A 13,347-nucleotide genomic window follows, 5' to 3' on the forward strand; every position below is an offset into this window, starting at 1 on the left:
GAGATGGACTCCTCCCGTTCGCAGTTTCCGTAGTGTAGCGGTTATCACGTCTGCTTCACACGCAGAAGGTCCCCGGTTCGATCCCGGGCGGGAACAGTATTTTCCTGCCTATGTCGTATTGTACTCCAGTGAGCCACGACATGTGAGGATCTTCTGCATGTACCTTTGTTCTGCAAGTAGCGCATTTATTTAATTTCTTAGTAACGATGACAACACCAGCACGAGTTGTCTCTAATGTAAGGCGCACACAAGTAGTTTCCGTGGTGTAGCGGTTATCACGTCTGCCTAACACGCAGAAGGTCCCCGTGTCGATCCCGGGCGGAAACACTTTTTTATCATTAAAAACAAGACATACTAACATGCATCTGCTACCATCTGTACCCAAAAACCTTCGTAATCGCCTTCACACGTCAGATCAGTGTCAATTGCTCACATCAAATATGAATTTCATTTGATACTGACGCCGAGCATTTTGCGTCGACTCAGCCACTCACGTGCGACCAGTTTGCACAAAACGCTAGGGCTCATCCGGGATTTGAACCCGGGACCTCCTGCACCCAAAGCAGGAACCATACCCCTAGACCAACGAGCCATCTGACGTGGCAAATGACTATTATTTCAGTGCACTGGGTCCCTCGATGTGGTCCAGGGTGCTCTGGAAAGTCTCGTGTAGGCTGGCGGGATGGGGGCGGCGCGAATTCCCGCGGTCGGCGGCCTTCCTGGGCTATTGGTACCTTCATGTAGAGCTGCCGCTGGGCTCGCACTCCCTGCTGCTAAGAAAGTGATTGCTTTTGCTGCTATGATTTGCAATCACGACTGCGGGAAACGCCGCTATTTCGTTAGGGGTGCTACGGCAGACACCTTCTCGAGCACCCCGAAGACTTCTTGAGCCCTTGGCTGTGATGGTTTCCAGTCTGTCAAAAGAACTGTCGCGTGTGCATTCACGGACGGGAGAGAGGCTGAGGTAATTGCGAGTGAACGGAGATGGACTCCTCCCGTTCGCAGTTTCCGTAGTGTAGCGGTTATCACGTCTGCTTCACACGCAGAAGGTCCCCGGTTCGATCCCGGGCGGGAACAGTATTTTCCTGCCTATGTCGTATTGTACTCCAGTGAGCCACGACATGTGAGGATCTTCTGCATGTACCTTTGTTCTGCAAGTAGCGCATTTATTTAATTTCTTAGTAACGATGACAACACCAGCACGAGTTGTCTCTAATGTAAGGCGCACACAAGTAGTTTCCGTGGTGTAGCGGTTATCACGTCTGCCTAACACGCAGAAGGTCCCCGTGTCGATCCCGGGCGGAAACACTTTTTTATCATTAAAAACAAGACATACTAACATGCATCTGCTACCATCTGTACCCAAAAACCTTCGTAATCGCCTTCACACGTCAGATCAGTGTCAATTGCTCACATCAAATATGAATTTCATTTGATACTGACGCCGAGCATTTTGCGTCGACTCAGCCACTCACGTGCGACCAGTTTGCACAAAACGCAAGGGCTCATCCGGGATTTGAACCCGGGACCTCCTGCACCCAAAGCAGGAATCATACCCCTAGACCAACGAGCCATCTGACGTGGCAGATGACTATTATTTCAGTGCACTGGGTCCCTCGATGTGGTCCAGGGTGCTCTGGAAAGTCTCGTGTAGGCTGGCGGGATGGGGGCGGCGCGAATTCCCGCGGTCGGCGGCCTTCCTGGGCTATTGGTACCTTCATGTAGAGCTGCCGCTGGGCTCGCACTCCCTGCTGCTAAGAAAGTGATTGCTTTTGCTGCTATGATTTGCAATCACGACTGCGGGAAACGCCGCTATTTCGTTAGGGGTGCTACGGCAGACACCTTCTCGAGCACCCCGAAGACTTCTTGAGCCCTTGGCTGTGATGGTTTCCAGTCTGTCAAAAGAACTGTCGCGTGTGCATTCACGGACGGGAGAGAGGCTGAGGTAATTGCGAGTGAACGGAGATGGACTCCTCCCGTTCGCAGTTTCCGTAGTGTAGCGGTTATCACGTCTGCTTCACACGCAGAAGGTCCCCGGTTCGATCCCGGGCGGGAACAGTATTTTCCTGCCTATGTCGTATTGTACTCCAGTGAGCCACGACATGTGAGGATCTTCTGCATGTACCTTTGTTCTGCAAGTAGCGCATTTATTTAATTTCTTAGTAACGATGACAACACCAGCACGAGTTGTCTCTAATGTAAGGCGCACACAAGTAGTTTCCGTGGTGTAGCGGTTATCACGTCTGCCTAACACGCAGAAGGTCCCCGTGTCGATCCCGGGCGGAAACACTTTTTTATCATTAAAAACAAGACATACTAACATGCATCTGCTACCATCTGTACCCAAAAACCTTCGTAATCGCCTTCACACGTCAGATCAGTGTCAATTGCTCACATCAAATATGAATTTCATTTGATACTGACGCCGAGCATTTTGCGTCGACTCAGCCACTCACGTGCGACCAGTTTGCACAAAACGCTAGGGCTCATCCGGGATTTGAACCCGGGACCTCCTGCACCCAAAGCAGGAACCATACCCCTAGACCAACGAGCCATCTGACGTGGCAAATGACTATTATTTCAGTGCACTGGGTCCCTCGATGTGGTCCAGGGTGCTCTGGAAAGTCTCGTGTAGGCTGGCGGGATGGGGGCGGCGCGAATTCCCGCGGTCGGCGGCCTTCCTGGGCTATTGGTACCTTCATGTAGAGCTGCCGCTGGGCTCGCACTCCCTGCTGCTAAGAAAGTGATTGCTTTTGCTGCTATGATTTGCAATCACGACTGCGGGAAACGCCGCTATTTCGTTAGGGGTGCTACGGCAGACACCTTCTCGAGCACCCCGAAGACTTCTTGAGCCCTTGGCTGTGATGGTTTCCAGGCTGTCAAAAGAACTGTCGCGTGTGCATTCACGGACGGGAGAGAGGCTGAGGTAATTGCGAGTGAACGGAGATGGACTCCTCCCGTTCGCAGTTTCCGTAGTGTAGCGGTTATCACGTCTGCTTCACACGCAGAAGGTCCCCGGTTCGATCCCGGGCGGGAACAGTATTTTCCTGCCTATGTCGTATTGTACTCCAGTGAGCCACGACATGTGAGGATCTTCTGCATGTACCTTTGTTCTGCAAGTAGCGCATTTATTTAATTTCTTAGTAACGATGACAACACCAGCACGAGTTGTCTCTAATGTAAGGCGCACACAAGTAGTTTCCGTGGTGTAGCGGTTATCACGTCTGCCTAACACGCAGAAGGTCCCCGTGTCGATCCCGGGCGGAAACACTATTTTATCATTAAAAACAAGACATACTAACATGCATCTGCTACCATCTGTACCCAAAAACCTTCGTAATCGCCTTCACACGTCAGATCAGTGTCAATTGCTCACATCAAATATGAAATTCATTTGATACTGACGCCGAGCATTTTGCGTCGACTCAGCCACTCACGTGCGACCAGTTTGCACAAAACGCTAGGGCTCGTCCGGGATTTGAACCCGGGACCTCCTGCACCCAAAGCAGGAATCATACCCCTAGACCAACGAGCCATCTGACGTGGCAGATGACTATTATTTCAGTGCACTGGGTCCCTCGATGTGGTCCAGGGTGCTCTGGAAAGTCTCGTGTAGGCTGGCGGGATGGGGGCGGCGCGAATTCCCGCGGTCGGCGGCCTTCCTGGGCTATTGGTACCTTCATGTAGAGCTGCCGCTGGGCTCGCACTCCCTGCTGCTAAGAAAGTGATTGCTTTTGCTGCTATGATTTGCAATCACGACTGCGGGAAACGCCGCTATTTCGTTAGGGGTGCTACGGCAGACACCTTCTCGAGCACCCCGAAGACTTCTTGAGCCCTTGGCTGTGATGGTTTCCAGGCTGTCAAAAGAACTGTCGCGTGTGCATTCACGGACGGGAGAGAGGCTGAGGTAATTGCGAGTGAACGGAGATGAACTCCTCCCGTTCGCAGTTTCCGTAGTGTAGCGGTTATCACGTCTGCTTCACACGCAGAAGGTCCCCGGTTCGATCCCGGGCGGGAACAGTATTTTCCTGCCTATGTCGTATTGTACTCCAGTGAGCCACGACATGTGAGGATCTTCTGCATGTACCTTTGTTCTGCAAGTAGCGCATTTATTTAATTTCTTAGTAACGATGACAACACCAGCACGAGTTGTCTCTAATGTAAGGCGCACACAAGTAGTTTCCGTGGTGTAGCGGTTATCACGTCTGCCTAACACGCAGAAGGTCCCCGTGTCGATCCCGGGCGGAAACACTATTTTATCATTAAAAACAAGACATACTAACATGCATCTGCTACCATCTGTACCCAAAAACCTTCGTAATCGCCTTCACACGTCAGATCAGTGTCAATTGCTCACATCAAATATGAAATTCATTTGATACTGACGCCGAGCATTTTGCGTCGACTCAGCCACTCACGTGCGACCAGTTTGCACAAAACGCTAGTGCTCGTCCGGGATTTGAACCCGGGACCTCCTGCACCCAAAGCAGGAATCATACCCCTAGACCAACGAGCCATCTGACGTGGCAGACGACTATTATTTCAGTGCACTGGGTCCCTCGATGTGGTCCAGGGTGCTCTGGAAAGTCTCGTGTAGGCTGGCGGGATGGGGGCGGCGCGAATTCCCGCGGTCGGCGGCCTTCCTGGGCTATTGGTACCTTCATGTAGAGCTGCCGCTGGGCTCGCACTCCCTGCTGCTAAGAAAGTGATTGCTTTTGCTGCTATGATTTGCAATCACGACTGCGGGAAACGCCGCTATTTCGTTAGGGGTGCTACGGCAGACACCTTCTCGAGCACCCCGAAGACTTCTTGAGCCCTTGGCTGTGATGGTTTCCAGTCTGTCAAAAGAACTGTCGCGTGTGCATTCACGGACGGGAGAGAGGCTGAGGTAATTGCGAGTGAACGGAGATGGACTCCTCCCGTTCGCAGTTTCCGTAGTGTAGCGGTTATCACGTCTGCTTCACACGCAGAAGGTCCCCGGTTCGATCCCGGGCGGGAACAGTATTTTCCTGCCTATGTCGTATTGTACTCCAGTGAGCCACGACATGTGAGGATCTTCTGCATGTACCTTTGTTCTGCAAGTAGCGCATTTATTTAATTTCTTAGTAACGATGACAACACCAGCACGAGTTGTCTCTAATGTAAGGCGCACACAAGTAGTTTCCGTGGTGTAGCGGTTATCACGTCTGCCTAACACGCAGAAGGTCCCCGTGTCGATCCCGGGCGGAAACACTATTTTATCATTAAAAACAAGACATACTAACATGCATCTGCTACCATCTGTACCCAAAAACCTTCGTAATCGCCTTCACACGTCAGATCAGTGTCAATTGCTCACATCAAATATGAAATTCATTTGATACTGACGCCGAGCATTTTGCGTCGACTCAGCCACTCACGTGCGACCAGTTTGCACAAAACGCTAGGGCTCGTCCGGGATTTGAACCCGGGACCTCCTGCACCCAAAGCAGGAATCATACCCCTAGACCAACGAGCCATCTGACGTGGCAGATGACTATTATTTCAGTGCACTGGGTCCCTCGATGTGGTCCAGGGTGCTCTGGAAAGTCTCGTGTAGGCTGGCGGGATGGGGGCGGCGCGAATTCCCGCGGTCGGCGGCCTTCCTGGGCTATTGGTACCTTCATGTAGAGCTGCCGCTGGGCTCGCACTCCCTGCTGCTAAGAAAGTGATTGCTTTTGCTGCTATGATTTGCAATCACGACTGCGGGAAACGCCGCTATTTCGTTAGGGGTGCTACGGCAGACACCTTCTCGAGCACCCCGAAGACTTCTTGAGCCCTTGGCTGTGATGGTTTCCAGGCTGTCAAAAGAACTGTCGCGTGTGCATTCACGGACGGGAGAGAGGCTGAGGTAATTGCGAGTGAACGGAGATGAACTCCTCCCGTTCGCAGTTTCCGTAGTGTAGCGGTTATCACGTCTGCTTCACACGCAGAAGGTCCCCGGTTCGATCCCGGGCGGGAACAGTATTTTCCTGCCTATGTCGTATTGTACTCCAGTGAGCCACGACATGTGAGGATCTTCTGCATGTACCTTTGTTCTGCAAGTAGCGCATTTATTTAATTTCTTAGTAACGATGACAACACCAGCACGAGTTGTCTCTAATGTAAGGCGCACACAAGTAGTTTCCGTGGTGTAGCGGTTATCACGTCTGCCTAACACGCAGAAGGTCCCCGTGTCGATCCCGGGCGGAAACACTATTTTATCATTAAAAACAAGACATACTAACATGCATCTGCTACCATCTGTACCCAAAAACCTTCGTAATCGCCTTCACACGTCAGATCAGTGTCAATTGCTCACATCAAATATGAAATTCATTTGATACTGACGCCGAGCATTTTGCGTCGACTCAGCCACTCACGTGCGACCAGTTTGCACAAAACGCTAGTGCTCGTCCGGGATTTGAACCCGGGACCTCCTGCACCCAAAGCAGGAATCATACCCCTAGACCAACGAGCCATCTGACGTGGCAGACGACTATTATTTCAGTGCACTGGGTCCCTCGATGTGGTCCAGGGTGCTCTGGAAAGTCTCGTGTAGGCTGGCGGGATGGGGGCGGCGCGAATTCCCGCGGTCGGCGGCCTTCCTGGGCTATTGGTACCTTCATGTAGAGCTGCCGCTGGGCTCGCACTCCCTGCTGCTAAGAAAGTGATTGCTTTTGCTGCTATGATTTGCAATCACGACTGCGGGAAACGCCGCTATTTCGTTAGGGGTGCTACGGCAGACACCTTCTCGAGCACCCCGAAGACTTCTTGAGCCCTTGGCTGTGATGGTTTCCAGTCTGTCAAAAGAACTGTCGCGTGTGCATTCACGGACGGGAGAGAGGCTGAGGTAATTGCGAGTGAACGGAGATGGACTCCTCCCGTTCGCAGTTTCCGTAGTGTAGCGGTTATCACGTCTGCTTCACACGCAGAAGGTCCCCGGTTCGATCCCGGGCGGGAACAGTATTTTCCTGCCTATGTCGTATTGTACTCCAGTGAGCCACGACATGTGAGGATCTTCTGCATGTACCTTTGTTCTGCAAGTAGCGCATTTATTTAATTTCTTAGTAACGATGACAACACCAGCACGAGTTGTCTCTAATGTAAGGCGCACACAAGTAGTTTCCGTGGTGTAGCGGTTATCACGTCTGCCTAACACGCAGAAGGTCCCCGTGTCGATCCCGGGCGGAAACACTTTTTTATCATTAAAAACAAGACATACTAACATGCATCTGCTACCATCTGTACCCAAAAACCTTCGTAATCGCCTTCACACGTCAGATCAGTGTCAATTGCTCACATCAAATATGAATTTCATTTGATACTGACGCCGAGCATTTTGCGTCGACTCAGCCACTCACGTGCGACCAGTTTGCACAAAACGCAAGGGCTCATCCGGGATTTGAACCCGGGACCTCCTGCACCCAAAGCAGGAATCATACCCCTAGACCAACGAGCCATCTGACGTGGCAGATGACTATTATTTCAGTGCACTGGGTCCCTCGATGTGGTCCAGGGTGCTCTGGAAAGTCTCGTGTAGGCTGGCGGGATGGGGGCGGCGCGAATTCCCGCGGTCGGCGGCCTTCCTGGGCTATTGGTACCTTCATGTAGAGCTGCCGCTGGGCTCGCACTCCCTGCTGCTAAGAAAGTGATTGCTTTTGCTGCTATGATTTGCAATCACGACTGCGGGAAACGCCGCTATTTCGTTAGGGGTGCTACGGCAGACACCTTCTCGAGCACCCCGAAGACTTCTTGAGCCCTTGGCTGTGATGGTTTCCAGTCTGTCAAAAGAACTGTCGCGTGTGCATTCACGGACGGGAGAGAGGTTGAGGTAATTGCGAGTGAACGGAGATGGACTCCTCCCGTTCGCTGTTTCCGTAGTGTAGCGGTTATCACGTCTGCTTCACACGCAGAAGGTCCCCGGTTCGATCCCGGGCGGGAACAGTATTTTCCTGCCTATGTCGTATTGTACTCCAGTGAGCCACGACATGTGAGGATCTTCTGCATGTACCTTTGTTCTGCAAGTAGCGCATTTATTTAATTTCTTAGTAACGATGACAACACCAGCACGAGTTGTCTCTAATGTAAGGCGCACACAAGTAGTTTCCGTGGTGTAGCGGTTATCACGTCTGCCTAACACGCAGAAGGTCCCCGTGTCGATCCCGGGCGGAAACACTTTTTTATCATTAAAAACAAGACATACTAACATGCATCTGCTACCATCTGTACCCAAAAACCTTCGTAATCGCCTTCACACGTCAGATCAGTGTCAATTGCTCACATCAAATATGAATTTCATTTGATACTGACGCCGAGCATTTTGCGTCGACTCAGCCACTCACGTGCGACCAGTTTGCACAAAACGCTAGGGCTCATCCGGGATTTGAACCCGGGACCTCCTGCACCCAAAGCAGGAACCATACCCCTAGACCAACGAGCCATCTGACGTGGCAAATGACTATTATTTCAGTGCACTGGGTCCCTCGATGTGGTCCAGGGTGCTCTGGAAAGTCTCGTGTAGGCTGGCGGGATGGGGGCGGCGCGAATTCCCGCGGTCGGCGGCCTTCCTGGGCTATTGGTACCTTCATGTAGAGCTGCCGCTGGGCTCGCACTCCCTGCTGCTAGGAAAGTGATTGCTTTTGCTGCTATGATTTGCAATCACGACTGCGGGAAACGCCGCTATTTCGTTAGGGGTGCTACGGCAGACACCTTCTCGAGCACCCGAAGACTTCTTGAGCCCTTGGCTGTGATGGTTTCCAGGCTGTCAAAAGAACTGTCGCGTGTGCATTCACGGACGGGAGAGAGGCTGAGGTAATTGCGAGTGAACGGAGATGGACTCCTCCCGTTCGCAGTTTCCGTAGTGTAGCGGTTATCACGTCTGCTTCACACGCAGAAGGTCCCCGGTTCGATCCCGGGCGGGAACAGTATTTTCCTGCCTATGTCGTATTGTACTCCAGTGAGCCACGACATGTGAGGATCTTCTGCATGTACCTTTGTTCTGCAAGTAGCGCATTTATTTAATTTCTTAGTAACGATGACAACACCAGCACGAGTTGTCTCTAATGTAAGGCGCACACAAGTAGTTTCCGTGGTGTAGCGGTTATCACGTCTGCCTAACACGCAGAAGGTCCCCGTGTCGATCCCGGGCGGAAACACTATTTTATCATTAAAAACAAGACATACTAACATGCATCTGCTACCATCTGTACCCAAAAACCTTCGTAATCGCCTTCACACGTCAGATCAGTGTCAATTGCTCACATCAAATATGAAATTCATTTGATACTGACGCCGAGCATTTTGCGTCGACTCAGCCACTCACGTGCGACCAGTTTGCACAAAACGCTAGGGCTCGTCCGGGATTTGAACCCGGGACCTCCTGCACCCAAAGCAGGAATCATACCCCTAGACCAACGAGCCATCTGACGTGGCAGATGACTATTATTTCAGTGCACTGGGTCCCCTCGATGTGGTCCAGGGTGCTCTGGAAAGTCTCGTGTAGGCTGGCGGGATGGGGGCGGCGCGAATTCCCGCGGTCGGCGGCCTTCCTGGGCTATTGGTACCTTCATGTAGAGCTGCCGCTGGGCTCGCACTCCCTGCTGCTAAGAAAGTGATTGCTTTTGCTGCTATGATTTGCAATCACGACTGCGGGAAACGCCGCTATTTCGTTAGGGGTGCTACGGCAGACACCTTCTCGAGCACCCCGAAGACTTCTTGAGCCCTTGGCTGTGATGGTTTCCAGGCTGTCAAAAGAACTGTCGCGTGTGCATTCACGGACGGGAGAGAGGCTGAGGTAATTGCGAGTGAACGGAGATGGACTCCTCCCGTTCGCAGTTTCCGTAGTGTAGCGGTTATCACGTCTGCTTCACACGCAGAAGGTCCCCGGTTCGATCCCGGGCGGGAACAGTATTTTCCTGCCTATGTCGTATTGTACTCCAGTGAGCCACGACATGTGAGGATCTTCTGCATGTACCTTTGTTCTGCAAGTAGCGCATTTATTTAATTTCTTAGTAACGATGACAACACCAGCACGAGTTGTCTCTAATGTAAGGCGCACACAAGTAGTTTCCGTGGTGTAGCGGTTATCACGTCTGCCTAACACGCAGAAGGTCCCCGTGTCGATCCCGGGCGGAAACACTTTTTTATCATTAAAAACAAGACATACTAACATGCATCTGCTACCATCTGTACCCAAAAACCTTCGTAATCGCCTTCACACGTCAGATCAGTGTCAATTGCTCACATCAAATATGAATTTCATTTGATACTGACGCCGAGCATTTTGCGTCGACTCAGCCACTCACGTGCGACCAGTTTGCACAAAACGCTAGGGCTCATCCGGGATTTGAACCCGGGACCTCCTGCACCCAAAGCAGGAACCATACCCCTAGACCAACGAGCCATCTGACGTGGCAAATGACTATTATTTCAGTGCACTGGGTCCCTCGATGTGGTCCAGGGTGCTCTGGAAAGTCTCGTGTAGGCTGGCGGGATGGGGGCGGCGCGAATTCCCGCGGTCGGCGGCCTTCCTGGGCTATTGGTACCTTCATGTAGAGCTGCCGCTGGGCTCGCACTCCCTGCTGCTAGGAAAGTGATTGCTTTTGCTGCTATGATTTGCAATCACGACTGCGGGAAACGCCGCTATTTCGTTAGGGGTGCTACGGCAGACACCTTCTCGAGCACCCCGAAGACTTCTTGAGCCCTTGGCTGTGATGGTTTCCAGGCTGTCAAAAGAACTGTCGCGTGTGCATTCACGGACGGGAGAGAGGCTGAGGTAATTGCGAGTGAACGGAGATGGACTCCTCCCGTTCGCAGTTTCCGTAGTGTAGCGGTTATCACGTCTGCTTCACACGCAGAAGGTCCCCGGTTCGATCCCGGGCGGGAACAGTATTTTCCTGCCTATGTCGTATTGTACTCCAGTGAGCCACGACATGTGAGGATCTTCTGCATGTACCTTTGTTCTGCAAGTAGCGCATTTATTTAATTTCTTAGTAACGATGACAACACCAGCACGAGTTGTCTCTAATGTAAGGCGCACACAAGTAGTTTCCGTGGTGTAGCGGTTATCACGTCTGCCTAACACGCAGAAGGTCCCCGTGTCGATCCCGGGCGGAAACACTATTTTATCATTAAAAACAAGACATACTAACATGCATCTGCTACCATCTGTACCCAAAAACCTTCGTAATCGCCTTCACACGTCAGATCAGTGTCAATTGCTCACATCAAATATGAAATTCATTTGATACTGACGCCGAGCATTTTGCGTCGACTCAGCCACTCACGTGCGACCAGTTTGCACAAAACGCTAGGGCTCGTCCGGGATTTGAACCCGGGACCTCCTGCACCCAAAGCAGGAATCATACCCCTAGACCAACGAGCCATCTGACGTGGCAGATGACTATTATTTCAGTGCACTGGGTCCCTCGATGTGGTCCAGGGTGCTCTGGAAAGTCTCGTGTAGGCTGGCGGGATGGGGAACACGCGATCTAGTGTGGTCGGCGGCCTTCCTGGGCTATTGGTACCTTCATGTAGAGCTGCCGCTGGGCTCGCACTCCCTGCTGCTAAGAAAGTGATTGCTTTTGCTGCTATGATTTGCAATCACGACTGCGGGAAACGCCGCTATTTCGTTAGGGGTGCTACGGCAGACACCTTCTCGAGCACCCCGAAGACTTCTTGAGCCCTTGGCTGTGATGGTTTCCAGGCTGTCAAAAGAACTGTCGCGTGTGCATTCACGGACGGGAGAGAGGCTGAGGTAATTGCGAGTGAACGGAGATGAACTCCTCCCGTTCGCAGTTTCCGTAGTGTAGCGGTTATCACGTCTGCTTCACACGCAGAAGGTCCCCGGTTCGATCCCGGGCGGGAACAGTATTTTCCTGCCTATGTCGTATTGTACTCCAGTGAGCCACGACATGTGAGGATCTTCTGCATGTACCTTTGTTCTGCAAGTAGCGCATTTATTTAATTTCTTAGTAACGATGACAACACCAGCACGAGTTGTCTCTAATGTAAGGCGCACACAAGTAGTTTCCGTGGTGTAGCGGTTATCACGTCTGCCTAACACGCAGAAGGTCCCCGTGTCGATCCCGGGCGGAAACACTATTTTATCATTAAAAACAAGACATACTAACATGCATCTGCTACCATCTGTACCCAAAAACCTTCGTAATCGCCTTCACACGTCAGATCAGTGTCAATTGCTCACATCAAATATGAAATTCATTTGATACTGACGCCGAGCATTTTGCGTCGACTCAGCCACTCACGTGCGACCAGTTTGCACAAAACGCTAGTGCTCGTCCGGGATTTGAACCCGGGACCTCCTGCACCCAAAGCAGGAATCATACCCCTAGACCAACGAGCCATCTGACGTGGCAGACGACTATTATTTCAGTGCACTGGGTCCCTCGATGTGGTCCAGGGTGCTCTGGAAAGTCTCGTGTAGGCTGGCGGGATGGGGGCGGCGCGAATTCCCGCGGTCGGCGGCCTTCCTGGGCTATTGGTACCTTCATGTAGAGCTGCCGCTGGGCTCGCACTCCCTGCTGCTAAGAAAGTGATTGCTTTTGCTGCTATGATTTGCAATCACGACTGCGGGAAACGCCGCTATTTCGTTAGGGGTGCTACGGCAGACACCTTCTCGAGCACCCCGAAGACTTCTTGAGCCCTTGGCTGTGATGGTTTCCAGTCTGTCAAAAGAACTGTCGCGTGTGCATTCACGGACGGGAGAGAGGCTGAGGTAATTGCGAGTGAACGGAGATGGACTCCTCCCGTTCGCAGTTTCCGTAGTGTAGCGGTTATCACGTCTGCTTCACACGCAGAAGGTCCCCGGTTCGATCCCGGGCGGGAACAGTATTTTCCTGCCTATGTCGTATTGTACTCCAGTGAGCCACGACATGTGAGGATCTTCTGCATGTACCTTTGTTCTGCAAGTAGCGCATTTATTTAATTTCTTAGTAACGATGACAACACCAGCACGAGTTGTCTCTAATGTAAGGCGCACACAAGTAGTTTCCGTGGTGTAGCGGTTATCACGTCTGCCTAACACGCAGAAGGTCCCCGTGTCGATCCCGGGCGGAAACACTTTTTTATCATTAAAAACAAGACATACTAACATGCATCTGCTACCATCTGTACCCAAAAACCTTCGTAATCGCCTTCACACGTCAGATCAGTGTCAATTGCTCACATCAAATATGAATTTCATTTGATACTGACGCCGAGCATTTTGCGTCGACTCAGCCACTCACGTGCGACCAGTTTGCACAAAACGCAAGGGCTCATCCGGGATTTGAACCCGGGACCTCCTGCACCCAAAGCAGGAATCATACCCCTAGACCAACGAGCCAT

General features: G+C 51.8%; 42 non-coding genes across 42 annotated transcripts; 28 read left to right on the top strand and 14 right to left on the bottom strand.

Annotated features, from left to right (window-relative positions):
* Window positions 1–23: 23 nt before the first annotated feature.
* Trnav-cac (transfer RNA valine (anticodon CAC)) lies at window positions 24–96 on the top strand. Its single transcript has one exon. It is a non-coding gene; the product is annotated as a tRNA-Val (tRNA).
* Window positions 97–254: 158 nt separating this feature from the next.
* Trnav-aac (transfer RNA valine (anticodon AAC)) lies at window positions 255–327 on the top strand. The gene has a single exon. It is a non-coding gene; the product is annotated as a tRNA-Val (tRNA).
* Window positions 328–520: 193 nt separating this feature from the next.
* On the bottom strand, window positions 521–592 carry Trnap-ugg (transfer RNA proline (anticodon UGG)). Its single transcript has one exon. It is a non-coding gene; the product is annotated as a tRNA-Pro (tRNA).
* Window positions 593–1,004: 412 nt separating this feature from the next.
* Trnav-cac (transfer RNA valine (anticodon CAC)) lies at window positions 1,005–1,077 on the top strand. Its single transcript has one exon. It is a non-coding gene; the product is annotated as a tRNA-Val (tRNA).
* Window positions 1,078–1,235: 158 nt separating this feature from the next.
* Trnav-aac (transfer RNA valine (anticodon AAC)) lies at window positions 1,236–1,308 on the top strand. Its single transcript has one exon. It is a non-coding gene; the product is annotated as a tRNA-Val (tRNA).
* Window positions 1,309–1,501: 193 nt separating this feature from the next.
* On the bottom strand, window positions 1,502–1,573 carry Trnap-ugg (transfer RNA proline (anticodon UGG)). The gene has a single exon. It is a non-coding gene; the product is annotated as a tRNA-Pro (tRNA).
* Window positions 1,574–1,985: 412 nt separating this feature from the next.
* Trnav-cac (transfer RNA valine (anticodon CAC)) lies at window positions 1,986–2,058 on the top strand. Its single transcript has one exon. It is a non-coding gene; the product is annotated as a tRNA-Val (tRNA).
* Window positions 2,059–2,216: 158 nt separating this feature from the next.
* Window positions 2,217–2,289, top strand: Trnav-aac (transfer RNA valine (anticodon AAC)). Its single transcript has one exon. It is a non-coding gene; the product is annotated as a tRNA-Val (tRNA).
* Window positions 2,290–2,482: 193 nt separating this feature from the next.
* Window positions 2,483–2,554, bottom strand: Trnap-ugg (transfer RNA proline (anticodon UGG)). The gene has a single exon. It is a non-coding gene; the product is annotated as a tRNA-Pro (tRNA).
* Window positions 2,555–2,966: 412 nt separating this feature from the next.
* On the top strand, window positions 2,967–3,039 carry Trnav-cac (transfer RNA valine (anticodon CAC)). The gene has a single exon. It is a non-coding gene; the product is annotated as a tRNA-Val (tRNA).
* Window positions 3,040–3,197: 158 nt separating this feature from the next.
* Window positions 3,198–3,270, top strand: Trnav-aac (transfer RNA valine (anticodon AAC)). The gene has a single exon. It is a non-coding gene; the product is annotated as a tRNA-Val (tRNA).
* Window positions 3,271–3,463: 193 nt separating this feature from the next.
* Window positions 3,464–3,535, bottom strand: Trnap-ugg (transfer RNA proline (anticodon UGG)). The gene has a single exon. It is a non-coding gene; the product is annotated as a tRNA-Pro (tRNA).
* A 412-nt stretch (window positions 3,536–3,947) lies between these two features.
* Trnav-cac (transfer RNA valine (anticodon CAC)) lies at window positions 3,948–4,020 on the top strand. Its single transcript has one exon. It is a non-coding gene; the product is annotated as a tRNA-Val (tRNA).
* Window positions 4,021–4,178: 158 nt separating this feature from the next.
* Window positions 4,179–4,251, top strand: Trnav-aac (transfer RNA valine (anticodon AAC)). Its single transcript has one exon. It is a non-coding gene; the product is annotated as a tRNA-Val (tRNA).
* Window positions 4,252–4,443: 192 nt separating this feature from the next.
* On the bottom strand, window positions 4,444–4,516 carry Trnap-ugg (transfer RNA proline (anticodon UGG)). The gene has a single exon. It is a non-coding gene; the product is annotated as a tRNA-Pro (tRNA).
* A 412-nt stretch (window positions 4,517–4,928) lies between these two features.
* On the top strand, window positions 4,929–5,001 carry Trnav-cac (transfer RNA valine (anticodon CAC)). The gene has a single exon. It is a non-coding gene; the product is annotated as a tRNA-Val (tRNA).
* A 158-nt stretch (window positions 5,002–5,159) lies between these two features.
* On the top strand, window positions 5,160–5,232 carry Trnav-aac (transfer RNA valine (anticodon AAC)). Its single transcript has one exon. It is a non-coding gene; the product is annotated as a tRNA-Val (tRNA).
* Window positions 5,233–5,425: 193 nt separating this feature from the next.
* Window positions 5,426–5,497, bottom strand: Trnap-ugg (transfer RNA proline (anticodon UGG)). Its single transcript has one exon. It is a non-coding gene; the product is annotated as a tRNA-Pro (tRNA).
* Window positions 5,498–5,909: 412 nt separating this feature from the next.
* Window positions 5,910–5,982, top strand: Trnav-cac (transfer RNA valine (anticodon CAC)). The gene has a single exon. It is a non-coding gene; the product is annotated as a tRNA-Val (tRNA).
* Window positions 5,983–6,140: 158 nt separating this feature from the next.
* Window positions 6,141–6,213, top strand: Trnav-aac (transfer RNA valine (anticodon AAC)). Its single transcript has one exon. It is a non-coding gene; the product is annotated as a tRNA-Val (tRNA).
* Window positions 6,214–6,405: 192 nt separating this feature from the next.
* Window positions 6,406–6,478, bottom strand: Trnap-ugg (transfer RNA proline (anticodon UGG)). Its single transcript has one exon. It is a non-coding gene; the product is annotated as a tRNA-Pro (tRNA).
* A 412-nt stretch (window positions 6,479–6,890) lies between these two features.
* Window positions 6,891–6,963, top strand: Trnav-cac (transfer RNA valine (anticodon CAC)). The gene has a single exon. It is a non-coding gene; the product is annotated as a tRNA-Val (tRNA).
* Window positions 6,964–7,121: 158 nt separating this feature from the next.
* Window positions 7,122–7,194, top strand: Trnav-aac (transfer RNA valine (anticodon AAC)). Its single transcript has one exon. It is a non-coding gene; the product is annotated as a tRNA-Val (tRNA).
* Window positions 7,195–7,387: 193 nt separating this feature from the next.
* Window positions 7,388–7,459, bottom strand: Trnap-ugg (transfer RNA proline (anticodon UGG)). Its single transcript has one exon. It is a non-coding gene; the product is annotated as a tRNA-Pro (tRNA).
* Window positions 7,460–7,871: 412 nt separating this feature from the next.
* On the top strand, window positions 7,872–7,944 carry Trnav-cac (transfer RNA valine (anticodon CAC)). Its single transcript has one exon. It is a non-coding gene; the product is annotated as a tRNA-Val (tRNA).
* Window positions 7,945–8,102: 158 nt separating this feature from the next.
* Trnav-aac (transfer RNA valine (anticodon AAC)) lies at window positions 8,103–8,175 on the top strand. Its single transcript has one exon. It is a non-coding gene; the product is annotated as a tRNA-Val (tRNA).
* Window positions 8,176–8,368: 193 nt separating this feature from the next.
* Trnap-ugg (transfer RNA proline (anticodon UGG)) lies at window positions 8,369–8,440 on the bottom strand. The gene has a single exon. It is a non-coding gene; the product is annotated as a tRNA-Pro (tRNA).
* Window positions 8,441–8,851: 411 nt separating this feature from the next.
* Window positions 8,852–8,924, top strand: Trnav-cac (transfer RNA valine (anticodon CAC)). The gene has a single exon. It is a non-coding gene; the product is annotated as a tRNA-Val (tRNA).
* A 158-nt stretch (window positions 8,925–9,082) lies between these two features.
* On the top strand, window positions 9,083–9,155 carry Trnav-aac (transfer RNA valine (anticodon AAC)). The gene has a single exon. It is a non-coding gene; the product is annotated as a tRNA-Val (tRNA).
* Window positions 9,156–9,348: 193 nt separating this feature from the next.
* Trnap-ugg (transfer RNA proline (anticodon UGG)) lies at window positions 9,349–9,420 on the bottom strand. Its single transcript has one exon. It is a non-coding gene; the product is annotated as a tRNA-Pro (tRNA).
* A 413-nt stretch (window positions 9,421–9,833) lies between these two features.
* Trnav-cac (transfer RNA valine (anticodon CAC)) lies at window positions 9,834–9,906 on the top strand. The gene has a single exon. It is a non-coding gene; the product is annotated as a tRNA-Val (tRNA).
* A 158-nt stretch (window positions 9,907–10,064) lies between these two features.
* Trnav-aac (transfer RNA valine (anticodon AAC)) lies at window positions 10,065–10,137 on the top strand. The gene has a single exon. It is a non-coding gene; the product is annotated as a tRNA-Val (tRNA).
* Window positions 10,138–10,330: 193 nt separating this feature from the next.
* Trnap-ugg (transfer RNA proline (anticodon UGG)) lies at window positions 10,331–10,402 on the bottom strand. The gene has a single exon. It is a non-coding gene; the product is annotated as a tRNA-Pro (tRNA).
* Window positions 10,403–10,814: 412 nt separating this feature from the next.
* On the top strand, window positions 10,815–10,887 carry Trnav-cac (transfer RNA valine (anticodon CAC)). The gene has a single exon. It is a non-coding gene; the product is annotated as a tRNA-Val (tRNA).
* Window positions 10,888–11,045: 158 nt separating this feature from the next.
* Window positions 11,046–11,118, top strand: Trnav-aac (transfer RNA valine (anticodon AAC)). The gene has a single exon. It is a non-coding gene; the product is annotated as a tRNA-Val (tRNA).
* Window positions 11,119–11,311: 193 nt separating this feature from the next.
* Window positions 11,312–11,383, bottom strand: Trnap-ugg (transfer RNA proline (anticodon UGG)). Its single transcript has one exon. It is a non-coding gene; the product is annotated as a tRNA-Pro (tRNA).
* Window positions 11,384–11,795: 412 nt separating this feature from the next.
* Trnav-cac (transfer RNA valine (anticodon CAC)) lies at window positions 11,796–11,868 on the top strand. Its single transcript has one exon. It is a non-coding gene; the product is annotated as a tRNA-Val (tRNA).
* Window positions 11,869–12,026: 158 nt separating this feature from the next.
* Window positions 12,027–12,099, top strand: Trnav-aac (transfer RNA valine (anticodon AAC)). Its single transcript has one exon. It is a non-coding gene; the product is annotated as a tRNA-Val (tRNA).
* A 192-nt stretch (window positions 12,100–12,291) lies between these two features.
* On the bottom strand, window positions 12,292–12,364 carry Trnap-ugg (transfer RNA proline (anticodon UGG)). The gene has a single exon. It is a non-coding gene; the product is annotated as a tRNA-Pro (tRNA).
* Window positions 12,365–12,776: 412 nt separating this feature from the next.
* On the top strand, window positions 12,777–12,849 carry Trnav-cac (transfer RNA valine (anticodon CAC)). The gene has a single exon. It is a non-coding gene; the product is annotated as a tRNA-Val (tRNA).
* Window positions 12,850–13,007: 158 nt separating this feature from the next.
* Trnav-aac (transfer RNA valine (anticodon AAC)) lies at window positions 13,008–13,080 on the top strand. The gene has a single exon. It is a non-coding gene; the product is annotated as a tRNA-Val (tRNA).
* A 193-nt stretch (window positions 13,081–13,273) lies between these two features.
* Window positions 13,274–13,345, bottom strand: Trnap-ugg (transfer RNA proline (anticodon UGG)). Its single transcript has one exon. It is a non-coding gene; the product is annotated as a tRNA-Pro (tRNA).
* Window positions 13,346–13,347: the final 2 nt, after the last annotated feature.

This window comes from Schistocerca gregaria, chromosome 2 (assembly GCF_023897955.1).
Source record: "Schistocerca gregaria isolate iqSchGreg1 chromosome 2, iqSchGreg1.2, whole genome shotgun sequence".
In the NCBI taxonomy this organism is placed as follows: Eukaryota; Metazoa; Arthropoda; class Insecta; order Orthoptera; family Acrididae; genus Schistocerca; species Schistocerca gregaria.